This window comes from Rattus norvegicus, chromosome 8, assembly GCF_021556685.1.
Source record: "Rattus norvegicus strain SHRSP/BbbUtx chromosome 8, alternate assembly SHRSP_T2T, whole genome shotgun sequence".
NCBI lineage: Eukaryota > Metazoa > Chordata > Mammalia > Rodentia > Muridae > Rattus > Rattus norvegicus.
In genome coordinates this window covers 95,151,438-95,163,985 of record NC_141541.1, presented here as the reverse complement: position 1 = coordinate 95,163,985, position 12,548 = coordinate 95,151,438, and the positions used below count along the sequence as shown (strand labels likewise).

Here is a 12,548-nt window from a genome sequence, read left to right as displayed (position 1 = left end):
TTGAAGTCTAATGTCTTTAATTCTTAGAAGAGAAACCATTGGATAGAAATTAATCTAACAGTTCAGAGAAGTGGTCTGGCACCTCTTGAAGAATACAAACGCTTCTTTAGAATCACTTCGATATATTTGTCTGCCATTCGTGTATTTTTACCCACTTTTTCCTGTACAGAGGCAGTTTCTTATTATTAAAGACATTCATCACATATCTCATTTGTGATTAGGAATATCCCTCCTTAGACCGTGTGTGTACAATAGCCTAAACTACAGCTTATTTCATTTGGAAAGCCTATATGATCTGGGAATTATTTGAAATCACTAAGAAACAGATCAGGAATAAGACCATGGCATGTAAGGGAAGTGGGCAGTGCCTCTAGTGATTCTCACTTTCTTATGAAAGGTAGAAAGAATGGGAATAGTTCTTATGGGAATAGTTGAGTCATAACCTGTGTGTGAAAGGAAGGAAGGGCAGTGTGTATGTGAGATTGTCCCTTTACTGTTTGTCATCCACCCACCAAGGACACATGCAGACAGCATTTGTGTTGGGCTCATTGGGCTTTGTGATGGTTTGTATGTGCTTGGCCTAGAAGTGGCTTGGGCTACCTCCTATTTGGAGGTGTGGCCTTGTTGTAGGTGCATCACTGTGGGTGTGGGCTTTAAGACCCCCTCCTATCTGCCCGGAAGCCAGTATTCTGCTAGCAGCCCAGATGAAGATGCAGAACTCTCAGCTCCTCCTGCACCATGCCTGCCTGGATGCTGCCATGTTCCTGCCTTGATGATAATGGACTGAACCTCTGAACCTGTAAGCCAGGCCCAATTAAATGTTGTCCTTATGAGTTGCCTTGGTCATGGTGTCTGCTCACAGCAGTGAAACCCTAACTAAGACGGGCTTAATGTTTTGTTGTCTCGCTCCAGGGTAGTGTGTTACTCACGAATGTTAGCAGTTAGACAGGGATTGCTGCTCCTAATCACTCACTGAAACTTAGCTGGGGCTTAGGAGAAAGTTTTTAATTAGATGTCTGCAGTTCCCCAATTATTATTTTTGAAAACACCACAGATGGTTGATGGAAAGTGATCCCTTTTGGAAATATATTAAATTCCAGTCCCTTAATGGAGTTCTAGCAGTCACTCAAATGTATGCTTCCAGGTAAATTGTCTTCATTTTCCATGAGTTTGGAAATCCAGTTTGGTAAAGAAATGAGTTGACCATATGTGTTGTAATGGCTGTAAAGTAAAGAGTGAAGAATACATTGATTGGGCCTACCTAATTTTGTTTTGACTTTGTCATGAAAACTAGCAGGAATGTTCCTGGCTAGTGATTAATTCACCTTGGACATTAGGGTTGAAATGGCGAGCTGTGGCTTCTGCTGTCCATAACATTTGGGGATTAGGTTTTCATCCAGAGCCCTCCAAGTGCAGGCAGCTCTGTTGAAACCCCAGTAAGCTGAACACTTTGTTGTTAGCATCCCCTTACTAATCATGGTCTATTGTGATGTTCCTTCAGGGAACAAGTGCCCTTTGATCACAATGGCTCTTTAGGTGCAAAGCTTCTATGTGTATCACTGTCTTTGAGGGGCATGTTCTGTAGTTCTCTACATATCCCCAACCAGATCCTGACCTATAGGAACATTATTGTCTCCACAGCTGTAAACCAACCAGTCATCTCTAATTCCTCAGGCAACCTTGTAGAGCAATAATGCCAAAGTTGTAGAAACAGACCCATTCGCATCTCCACTGCTTTTTCTCTGTGTGAGTAACACATAGTAAATAGGTTGTTTGCTCTCCTGACAGCTGAATGTACTCATGTCAATATGAGAAGTGAATATGAAAATAGTTCATTTTCTATTAACTCTTTGTCAGCATAAAGATTGTAGTGTCATAGTATTCCCCTCCCTCCCTATTCCCCCTTTCTCTCTCTCTCTCTCTCTCTCCATCTCTCTCTGTCTGTCTCTGTCTCTCTCTCAATCTCTCTGTCTGTCTCTGTCTGTCTGTCTCTCTCTCTGTGTGTGTGTGTGTGTGTGTGTGTGTGTGTGTGTGTGTGTGTGTGTGTGCAGGTCAGTAGATGCTGGCAGGTGTCTTCAATTACTTTCTATCTTGCTTTTTTTGAGATAAGGTTGCTCACTGAACTTCGAGCTCACTGATTGGCTAAGTGGCTAGCCAGCAAGGAATTCTCCTGTTTCTCCCCTACTCCCTCACTTATAGTTCTGGGGTCTCAAATGTGTTGTGCCTCACATGCCTGTGGTTGTTGGGGCTCTGAACTCACGTCCTCAGGGTTGTGTACAGGCTCTTGACCAACTGATCTATCTCAATTGACACCTACACTATAATATTCTTTTGCAGCTTACTTTTCCACACAGCATTGTGTCCTCTCAATATATGTAATTGTATTTTTTTTTTAAAAAACTAATGTATATAATTCATAATGTAGATCTTTTGTGATTTGGATATTTTACTTAATTTTTTTCTTGGATATTAAATGTTCTGCAGCAAAAACCTTTGTACATGCCTCTTTTCACGTGTCTGAAAGTCTTTCTTTAAAGTGAATGGAGGAGCTAGAGGGATGGATGCCTCAATGGTTAAGAGCACTGCTTCTTCTTCTAGAGGACTGAGTTCAGTTCCTAGCAACCATATGGTGGCTCACTACCATCTACAACTCTATTTCCAGGGCATTTGATGCCCTCTTCTGCCCTCCATACGCATAGTGCGAAAACATACATATGGTCCACAATGCATCCATATTGAATAGTAACATTGATAGAAAGAAGTGGAAAGTCTACTCCTGGGGCATATTGATGTAACAAAGATGTAAGTAATCTTTTTCTGTGACTTACTACAACACTGCGGGTTGCTCTGTGAACCCCTGACTCAATTTCAGTTTCCCATGTGTTCTCACCTTCTGTTACCATGGCACCTTTCTCAAACCAGTGCAGTAGTATTAGCACATCACCATTCATCGACTCCACACAGTATTTGAATATCACCAAGTCTTCTCCAATGAAATATTATATCATAAACATCCATGCTCTTTTGTTTTATGTCATCTACTCTTTTTTAAAATTATAATCTGACATCTCTGGTTAATCTTATTCTTCCTCACCTGTGGCTGTCATTCAAATTGCTCACCTTTGGCCATTGTTTTCGGCTGGACCACACACCCTTTGGATGTGTCTCATATTTGTAATTTTGAACACATCCTTATAGCTGATATCACAACAAAGTCCAGAGTCTAGAATTAGCCATGGAGAAGCCCTGGTCCTATTGGTGGGAGATTGGAATTAGTGATGGATCCGGTGGTGAACCGTCCTGTTCTTCCAGGGGCAGCTCTCCTTCATCCTCTCACTGTTCCTGTTAAGTTGTATTAGCAAGCTTATTGATCACAGCCACACTGATGGAATTACTGATCACAGCCACACTGATGGAATTACATTTTGTAAGGTACCTTTGAGTTTGTACAAGACCTTTGAGTTTTTTGCGTGGACAATCTGTTTATATTTCTTTGCTTACTTATACTGTCTGTGAGTGAGAGAGTGAAGTTCTTATAAATTGTAGTATCAACCCTTTATCTGGTTGGGAATGATAACTGTTTACACCCTGCAACTCGCTTTTTAAACTTAATGATGGTTTTTGACACACAAAAGTTTTAAATTTTCATCTTGTCACAATTAAAATTGGAGTCAAAAGCTTTGGCCGTTCGTCCTGTTTAAGATCTTTGCAGCAAGCCTACCTATGCTTCCTCCTTACCATTTACTGAATGGACTGATGCAGAAACCAGTGAACGTAAGCCACATCACTGTCCTCAGTCCTTACAATTCAGAAACTATTGACGTTTCTTCTGGAAAGAGCTTGCCCCTACTTTCTGGTTTTCCTCTGCCTTCTAACCTCTTCCCTTTCTTCTTTTTAGTCAGTCTTTTTTCATGCCATTTCTACACTTTTCCCTAAAGCCTTGGAATGCTTTCCCTGGCGTCTTCGCTGACTTCTGCTCTCATGATAGAAACTCTTATTCCTGGACTTGGGAGATGGCACAATCATAAAATTGCCTGCTGTGAAAGCATGAAAACGTAAGTTTAGATTCCCAGAAGCCACCAGATAAATAATGGGCTTCAGCAGTGCAGTGCATGCCTATAACCCCAGTGCTGAGGGATTGAAGTTAGAATCATGTGGATTCCTGAAGCTCAGTGGTCAACCAGTGTAAGTCAAGTCTGAGAGCTTTGGTCAGACCCCATATCAAACAAACACAAGGGTGGAGAATGATAGAGAAAAGACACCACCCAATATCAACTTCTGACCTCCACATATAGACACATTCATGCACACATGTACACACCCACCTCACAATTATGTATAACACACACACATGCACACACACACACACACACACACACACACAAACACGCACACACACTCCTGCTGAGTAAAACCATTTGAGTACACACTATAGCCCTTCCTTTGACTTGAATTCTTTGCTTGCATTCCCATTTCATTGTCTCTGCTACAAATCCAACTGACTTCTCAGATTCTATGTACCCAAGGTAGAGGAAACTCATTAACACTACAGTGACACATATTTCTCTTTTCTCGTGTCTATAGCAATATGACTTCTTGAATTTTCTTCTTTGCCTGGGCTCAAAACCTAGAGTTAGCCTTTGTTTTTCACTTCACCCCGTCTAACCTGTCTATTCTACCTGGGTCATTTTCTTCACACCTATTTTTTCTCCTCACAGTTCCATCAGCCATATCATCCCTTTGCCATTTTGAATATATATACATATATATATACATATATATATATAATTTATTTATTTTTTCATTTAGTGTGTGTCCATAGATGTACACGTGTCATGGTGCACATTTGGAGACGAGTGTGACTTGAGGGAGTTGATTCTCTCATTCCACATGTGGGTCTTAGGGATAGAACTCCAATAGTAAGGCTTGACAGCAGTTGGCATTACTCACTGAGCTCTGTGGTTGGCCCTTAGTATATATAATTAGTCTTTTATACATTGATGGTATAAAATAATGGGCTTCGTGGTGACATTTTTGTACTTCATTATGATATCTATCTATCTATCTATCTATATCTATATCTATATCTATATATATATATATATATATGATATTTTTTGTACCCTTCAAGCCTGTCAACTCTGATCCAGGCTATGTCTGCAGTCCGTCCCATGTAAAAATCACGTCAATACTCTCCTCTTTGCCCACCTCAAGTCTTTATGTCCTTGAAGTAACATTTGAGGTCCTCTTCAGCTATTTTCTCCTGTGCCTTTCATAGACTTTGTCCTGTCTAATCAGAGTGGAATACTGCAACTTCTAAGATGCTCTGCACTGGTCATATGTTGTTTGTTAAGAGTCTGTAGTTACTTATGTGCCTCTATTTTCCTTTCCAAACATCACCGATTATAATTTATGATATGGAAGTTAGTTCTTTGGGTTGTGGGTATTTTAACATGGGTAAGGTCTTCCTTAGCTAGAATATTTATAGTGTTGTACGCCCAATACACTTTCCCTTATACCTTTGGCAATTATACAACAGTAAATGTGTAGAAAATTATTTTAGAGCACACGGAGTGTTCTTTTCTTAAATTTGTTTCTTTGGTGTCTGCTATTTCCATATTTTTTCTCCTTTTATCCACCTAAAATAATGATAACTTTGCTGGCATAGTGACTTAACCTTGCTAATTTTATCACAGTGATTGTTTCTAGATCAATAAGGTCAAAGGGTAATTGGGAAGCACAGCTGACAGTTTATTATAGGCTAGGCTGGCAAGTTGCCTTTGAAAGGTTACTCAGACATCATGGAAATTTATTTTTTTTAAGTATTTTATTGGTTCCCTATGAATTTCAGATCATGAATCTCAATCCTACTCTTCTCCTCTTCCCCTTGTACTCACCCTCCACCCTTCCAACCTACCCCCAAACACAGAGGAAAAGAAAATCTCATTGTGGAAGCTGTAGTGTGTCACAGTGTGTCCCACAGTATACCATTTTGTCAACATTTCTTTGATTGTAATGACTCATTGGTCTGATACTTCTGCTACTTGTAAAAATATCTTTTACATGCCTGATAAAATTGTCATCTTGGTGGAGGCTTACTGTTAAATAAGCTCATCCTTTCTAGTTTTTCCTTAACTCTGGTTGACTGGTTCAACTCAACTGTTCTGGTTCAAAATTCCTCTCCAAGCTGACTGATTCAAGCTTGCTTCTCTCGGTTACTCACTGAATTGCTCTGCTTGGCCTCATATTAACTTTAACAATATGTTCTAATCTTCTGGCTCCTTCTCATTTTCTGGCTTGTTCTCTCTTCACCTGTGTCAAGCTTGTTCTCTCTGCAATCTGTCTTTGTAAAACTATCCAGGTAAAACTTCCTCCTCTGCTGACTGATTGAACTGAACTCAACTGACTGAACAGAACTGACTGATTCTCTCTTCTCTCCCTGCACTACTCTTAGCTTCTCATTTCTGTACTCCAGCCAGAGTAGCCATGTTGGTGGATTAAAATTCCTCTACAGTTACTCTCTCAATGTCAGTACTGGAATCTCACTGGGACTCCTCCTCTTGGATATCCTATTGTTGCCCTATATCATGGAGAGCATGTCATTTTAGGTCTGTAGGACTGGCCCCTTCTTGCACTTCAGCAGTTCATCAATGGAGTAGAGGTTGGATGGGCCAATTCAGAACTTTGGATTTGGGCCTGAGAGGTTATCTAAGCTGCTCAGCTTGCCAGCTCTCCTGCTCTCAAGACCAGGGCTAGCTTTACCCTGCTTCCCAGGGAAGGTAGAGGGTAGTAGCTTGTGAGGGACATGCCCAGTTCTCCCACTCTCATGACTCTGAGGTCAGCTCTCCCTCCTGCCATAGATGGTAAGACATGAGGGAGGGGAGAAAGGCATCTTCCTTGTCTGTGCTGCTGCCTAGCAGACAAGTTTCAGGGCCAACTCTCATATGTTCACACCCTCAGGGGCCAGTGCACCTTCACCCCTGCAGTCAGGGCCAGCTCTTTTATGCTGCTCAGGTGAGATGCAGTGCCTGCTCTTCCAAGAATTGCAACAGAGGGGTGGGGGGACAGTTCTGCTCTCATGACCCCATTGGGGCCAACTCTCCAACCCACAGCTGGTGAAGAGGGCAAAATGGAGGGGAGGGAAAACATGGTAGGGCAAGCATTCCCACACTCTTGTCCTCAGGGCTGACTCACTCATAGCTCCTGCAGTGTGCAAGGCCGGCTGTCCTGAGGACTACAGCTGGCTAGTGGTAGGGTCAACTCTCCAGTCCTCATCTTTCCAGGGCCAGATCTCCCATGATGCCCAGGTGATGGGTGGGGCCAGTACTGCACAGGCCTTAGAAATCAACATGTCCCTGGGAGGCAGCCCAGACAAGGACATCTGCCTGGCTTTTGGTGGCCAAAGAGCAATTAGGAAGCACAGCTGACAGTTTATTATATACTAGGCTAGCAAGTTACCTTTAAAAGGTTACTCAGACATAATGGAATTTTCCTAATAGAAGTGTCTCTGGGTTCAAGGAAGTTTTCTATGGATATGGTAGATTTCCAGTCATACTTATAATTTTAATTTTTTAATGTTTATTTTTAATTACATATATGAGTATCTGTGTGTGGGTGTGTGCATATGAGTAGAAGAGGGCATCACATACCCTGGAACTGAAGTTATGAAATGCCAAGCTTAAGGGCTAGGAGCTGAGTTTGGTTCCTGGGCAAGAATGGTGTGTGCTTAACCACTGAACCATCCCTCCAGTACCCCACTCTCTTCTTAAATAGGCCCTTTAAGAATAAATATTGTGGTTTTAATTTGCCTAATAGTAATTTTTATAGATCAACCTTTTAATATGCAGCAGATCTGTGCTGAGCTTTATAATAAATTATATTATTGAATCTCCCTAGCATCTCAGTGGGGAAAGTGCTGTGTAGAATTTAATGTTCCTGCCCACTGAGGCAGCTGAACTACGGTAGACTTAAGAATTAAGAACAGGTTTGCTGAAAATCCTTGATTCTGCCAGCCATGTATCTTTATTTATTTATTTGTTTGTTTAGTTTGTTTATTTTGAGACAGGATCTTGCCTGGCTTCAAACTCCTGATTCTCCTGCCTCGGGCTCTCAGGTGCCAGGCTAGGTGAGTGCCACGATGCCATTATGCACAGCCCCATCGCTGCCCTTTGTGGTGTTTACAGACTGTCCTGCAGTCACTGACCGGAAGCAGACTGCTGGCGTTTACAGACTGTGAAGAGTGTGTATTCACAGCATGTTTGTTCTCTCAGGACGGTCCTCTCGAACGCCTGCTCCCCTACCTCCCCTTGTAGCTGCCTCATAGCACCTGTTCTCGGTTGTTGGTTCTGAGCCTCATTCCAGCATCCCTGTCCCTCTGTTACCTGTCAGTTGCAGACAGCAGTCCTAGTTGGCCACCGATAAGCCTGTCTTATTTTATTAAGCTGCTGCCATTACCATGACCATGGTCCTACGAACAGCTTGAAGCTATCTTGATGTCTTTTTTTCCCCCATTTGCCTCACCTGCTGGCCTTCTTTGCAAAAGCTTGTCTTTCTTCCAACTTTGTTGACTATTTTTTTTCCTTTCCCTTTTCTGGGCTTCTTTAATATCTACTTATGTATCTACCTCACCCCCTTCCAATAATTTTTTTAGTCTCTGTATAATCCTTGTCTTAATTTACCATGTGCCTTTAATGTTCTTGATAAAATTATTTTGAAAAACTACCGAAATAATACAAAATTTGAGTTGTGTGTGTGTGTGCGCGCATGTGTGCATGTGTGTGTATGTGCATGTGTGTGTGCATGCTCACACACGTAATTCATTTTAAATGCCGTTTTTAGAAAAATTCTTAACCAAACTGCACTTCATGTGGTTATCAATATGTCTAAATTATAAGTATATTTTACCCATAACTCAGCAGGTATGCCTTAAAAGAGCACAATAAAACTAGAACATTGCTGTCCTAAATGGAAAAGATCGCTATAGGGCCTCAGACTGTCAATGCAGAAATGGGGTTCTTAAGTTTAATAACGCTATCTGTATGGAGATGGTGGCACTTCAGAGTGTGAGACAGTTGTAGGATTGATGATCTCATCTGTAGTCGGAGGCGATGGTTAGGGCATTTATTACCGAGCTGACCTGCAGCGCCTGGGGTACTGAGAAATTATTGAAGACCATAGTATATTGCATTTGGAGGGAGTGTGACAGAGACAGCCGGAAATGTGGTCCCCGGTTTTCTGTATGTGTAAAGCTGTCATCAAGCCAAGTGGCAGCTTCCAGCTCCGGCTTTAATTTATTCCCTTTTGGGACAGATTTACCATGTTAAGTAATGAACAGTTAATTCCACGATCGTGGGATACTTACAAGCATTTTAAAGAGTTTTATCCCAAGCTCTTTACTTTGTTTGATTTCACTTATAGGCTGAAGGCATGGCTTTTTTTTTCTCTTGGTGTGAGTAGTTAATGAGTAGTGCTTAGCCTCAGATTCAGCTCGATTGAAAATTCACCCAGAGTTCCTGTGTGTGCATTTCACTGGTTAGAGGTTTGCAGGATAGAACACAATTAAGACAGCATTATTTCTGGAGTTTATCTTGGAAGTTGATCCATATGATATACCATGATAGACAAGAAAGGTGCCTTCCCATTCATTTAAGTTAAGGAAAAGCTTCGCAGAGATGACAGTGCTCGGTGAGAGAGCTGGGGGTGAGAGATTACGGAGCAGGGGGTTGAAGGTTAGGCTGCTTTGCAAAGGTAAATTGATTTTAGTATGTATTTCCCAAGATGTGCTTCAGATGGCAGTAATTCAGGTAGTAGTTCTGTGTGTGGGGAAAAGGAAGAGAAAGGTGGTATAACCAGATAATGCTAAGATTGCCTTAGTAAAATGTCGCTTGATGTGCAGTAACTGGTATTATTATGATTATGCTATCAATAAATTGTGCCTTGCTGACTGGTGTGTGTGTGTGTGTGAGATATATATATATATATATATATCTCACACACAGTTTCAGTTGTCTCAATATTCTACGATTTGATGTGAATTGGTGTGAGGGATGTGTGGTATGTAGGACTTATGAATTTTGTATGAACACGGAATTATTTTTTTCATCCACATACATGCATCTTATCCTACTAGACAGAGAGCCAAGTGTCTGGGTTCCTTTGTTTATTCATGCATGTAACTAACTCACTGTGGGTTAGGTATGCAAGTGTTGCTCTCATAGATCACGAAGGCTGGGGAAGTGACTGATCTATCTAGAGTCACATGAACTACCATTCACATGGTGGCTATATGCAAAGGAACCCAGGCACAGAGGCAGGGCCTGTTAAGGGCTACACACAGAAGCAGTCTCTGGCTTCTAGCACTGAGAGTGAATGGATCACTGCTTCAGCTTTTTGTGTTGAACTCTGCTTAGCGTGCTAGGTTGTAAATAGAAAATCAACTGTCCTGTGTGAAACTACAGCTACTACAGCCCCTCTCCAAGTACACACTCTTAGTTAGGAGATTTCTATACACCATAGCACCATGTCCTGGAGGAGAGCAAAGGATGGAGTGGAAGCTATCCATCCCAAAACTGCCCTCTGCCTCTAGCTCATGGTTCATTTGAAAACTCATTTTGTCCTCCTCCTCTCCTCTCCTCTCCTCTGCTCTCCTCTCCTCTCCTCTCCTCTCCTCTCCTCTCCTCTCCTCTCCTCTCCTCTCCTCTCCTCTCCTCTCCTCTCCTCTCCTCCCCTCTCCTCTCCTCCCTTTTCCTTTCCTCCTTTCTCTTTTCTTCCCCTCTCCTCCCTTCTCCTTTCCTCTCCTCTCCTCTCTTCACCCCTCCCCTCCCTTCCCCTACTCTCACTTCTGCTCACCTCATCTCCCCTCCTCTAATATGTCTGTCCGAGAATGGACCGATTCAAGCTACCACCTCTTTACTTTAGAGCCATGCCTTATAAGTGATGGGCATAGTGGACTACATTATAAATTCTCTGCGTGTTTATGCACAGGGCATTTGAAGGATAATATTAAATTGGCTTACAGCTGTTTCTTTTCATGTAGATCTTCACTTTCCACTAGTGTATTATGCACTTCTGCGGGTGACACTGGTCCGTGCTAATGTGACATGTACTTCTTATCCTCCGCAGCTATACTGCTCCTGACACTTCCACCTCGCGGGGCTGTACACCTTGCAGGTCTATAGACATGCAGATCCACAATGAAAAACCTTAAGGGAAAATGCAGAGAGTCAAGAACTCCTGGGAGAAATGCTCTGGGGAGAAAGGATCTTTTTCAGCCCAGTTGGAAGGCAGATCATTATCCTTACTTTGTTCTTTTTTTTTTTTTTTTTAATTTTCAGAAACAGTCACTCTTCCAGTAAAGTTCATCCTTTCCTCATCCTTTTATATAAATTTGTGGGAGGAGAATCTTACACGGAGAAGCATGGCTCAGGATTCATTATCCATTCTTCATTTTATAGTTTAATTCATTTGTAGAAGTTAACTAGCCAAAGATTCTATTTAGATGCTTCCAAAAGTTGTTTGCTGTCTGATTTGCCGAACTCTTATGAAGTGCCACTTGATTTTTCCCTAATTTGCTGTATTGATGTATCATTGCTAGATACTTAAAAAATAGCGTGCTGCCGGGATCAGCGGGAGACCCCAAACAGATTAGGAATAGTCTGGGGGCCAGCTAGAATACTCGGATGGTAAAGATGCCTGCACTCAAGGCTGACCACCGGAGTGCCATCCCCAAGACCCATATGATAGAAGGAATGGCTAGAGTCTCGCACATTGTCCGCTGACTGCTATACGTGTACTGTGGCGTGTGAGCACACACATGTATGTCATGTACAAATAAAATAAATATAGTTTAAAACGTTGTAAAATCACAGTCCTATCTTCTCGGTGCTTGGCGTCATGCAATTCCTTGGAGGTATGGGGTAGTTTGAAATACGTGCACATGTTCTCTGACATCACCCCGTTGAAGAGATGGGGCTCTTGAGAGTGAGAGGATTTAGCAACTTTTCACAAAGTCATATGCAGTGACGTCCGAGAACAGCCGTACATAGTCACAGTGGGTGACGTGCACTGTGTCATGGTTTGCTTACTCTATAGCGACCCACCTGATAGCATGAAGACAGTCCAGACACAGAGGGCCCTGTGAGGGACAGAGGTCCTCACTGATGCCTAGAGGAGCTCACCATCTTGGACGTAGCCCTATTAGCTACACAGAACCTCTAGATGCATTGAGCCTCTGAAGATATCTTTACTGTAATCTAAGAAGAGATTTAAAAGCAGACTTACCCAGCTAAGTTTCCAGATTCCTGTCCCACAGCAACTGTCAGCAGCTTGCAGTGTCAAACCAGCTTCGGGGTACTTGCAATTCAGTAAAGATAATGAATTCAGAAGAAGTGGCAGAGACTTAAAGCCCTTTGACATATTGTCCTCATCTTTAGCAAATTTCAGGGTAGCAGTGAACCTTTTAAAAACTGGGTCGAAGTGTTGTGTATGTGTACATTCTTTTTCCCCTTGGCAACTTTTCATAGCTCTACCAGTTTTCAAAAGAAACCGTT

At 42.1% G+C, this 12,548-nt stretch overlaps 1 protein-coding gene across 6 annotated transcripts in view; it reads left to right on the top strand.

The window, feature by feature from the left end:
- Ube3d (ubiquitin protein ligase E3D) overlaps positions 1-12,548 on the top strand; it is a 166,924-nt gene that overhangs the window by 57,186 nt on the left and 97,190 nt on the right.